Below are 1,611 nucleotides of genomic sequence, written 5' to 3'. Positions count from 1 at the left end.
ACAGAAAAGTTGTTAAAAGAGTAAATCCTAAGGAGAGTATTTTCTTTCTTTTTCATCACAAAGACTTTTTTTTCTTTTTTTCTTTCATCACAAAGACTTTTTTTTCTTTTTTTTTATTGTATCTACATGAGAAGATGGATGTTAGTTGAACCTATTACGATAATCATTTCCCCATATGTAAATTAAACCCTCACCTCAAGCTATATGCATTATACATATGAGGTGATGCATGTCAAAAATTTCTCAATAAAACTGGGGGGAAAGAAAGAGCTCCTGTATCTTTGTTTGTTTATTTGTTTTGATTTTTGCTGTTGTTGTTGTTTAGCTTCTACCTCAATGCTTTGCTGAGACCAGTGTTGGTACATATGAGGCCCATGAGTTGACCTCCATTTCCTAGAAACCATCCACAAGGTTTTCCTTGTAGACATCATCAAGTGTAGACAATCTGGGTCCTCTTGTCCTGGTGGCAACCTTTAGGGCTGTTCTGGACAGCAAGAAGCTCCAGACAGATTTGCCAGTGGCAGGATCCAGCATGGATGGGCTGTTTGCAGGTAATACTGACTTTGAGCTATACCAATTCTACCTGCATCCCATTGAGCTCAGCAAATGCCTGATCTGATGATGCCATCTTTTCATAGGTGACTAAGGCACAGTTTCTGGGTGTGTCCATGGAGAGGTCAATGATGTTTCCAAAGGGAGAGAAGGCCCCACGGAAGACAGTGGGCATCAGAGAGTATTCCCCTTCTGAGGAGCCCTACATTCAGGGAACGAGTCCGACCTGTGGAAAGGGCCTTCTGGTTTTTGATAGAGTTCCCTGTCTTTGTTCCCATTCTGCTCATAACTGTGGTTGAGGAGGGGAGGCTGAGGAGCGGACACTAACCCATTTTTCAGAGAGCAAGTCGAAGCTCTGAGCAAGAAACTCACCAACCCCTAGGCCCTCTGCCTCTTCTCCAACTGGCCTCAAGTCCTGAAGTCTGTCACTGGAAGACCCAAAACTCTCAGAGATTTCCCTGGGGCAGATATGCTCTTTTGGAACAGCTGGAAAGTGGGGACTGGACCCTTCTCAGGGTCCATTAACTTGCCCACTAAGGTTCAAGAATAGGAAGTGACAAATGAAGCCTGAGTTCTTGGTCTTAGCCTTGAAGGCACTGATGGCTCCTGACTTCACCAGCTGGTTGCTTTGGCTGGCTCTGCTGCTACTAGTTTATTTCTTCAGAGCCAGCACTGCCTTTTTCTTTTCCTTGAGCTTGTTGAATTTCTTCTGCAGAGTCTCTTCCTCCTCACTCAGTCCAGGAGTAATCACCAATATGGTGCCTCCAAAGAGGGTGGTAACCAGCATTCAGTGGTCTCCAGTGCAGCCTTCACAAACCAAGAGCTCCTGTAGATCGGCAGATGACATGTGGTGGCAAAGGTCCTAGTAATCTTGGAGATGCCAAAGGTGCCACTGTTCCTCGATTTCCACAGCACCCAATCTGAAGTAATATGAAAAAGGAAGCTCACTTTTCTGATGGTTTTGAGTCATCATTGTAGAGAAGAAAACAAGGCCAACATAATGCATAGTACTGATCCAAAGTAGATTGCAGAATTAAGGCCAGGGAAATCTCTGGAGAC

The 1,611-nt window shown here is 44.4% G+C and overlaps 1 pseudogene; it reads right to left on the bottom strand.

The window, feature by feature from the left end:
- Positions 1-393: 393 nt before the first annotated feature.
- Positions 394-1,339, bottom strand: LOC111155408 (annotated as a pseudogene).
- Positions 1,340-1,611: the final 272 nt, after the last annotated feature.

The sequence above is a fragment of the Enhydra lutris genome, unplaced genomic scaffold (genome assembly GCF_002288905.1).
Source record: "Enhydra lutris kenyoni isolate GAN:26980312 unplaced genomic scaffold, ASM228890v2 scaffoldscaffold41, whole genome shotgun sequence".
In the NCBI taxonomy this organism is placed as follows: domain Eukaryota; kingdom Metazoa; phylum Chordata; class Mammalia; order Carnivora; family Mustelidae; genus Enhydra; species Enhydra lutris.
The sequence above is the reverse complement of the archived record's forward strand: the minus strand, read 5'-3'. Positions and strand labels throughout refer to the sequence as shown.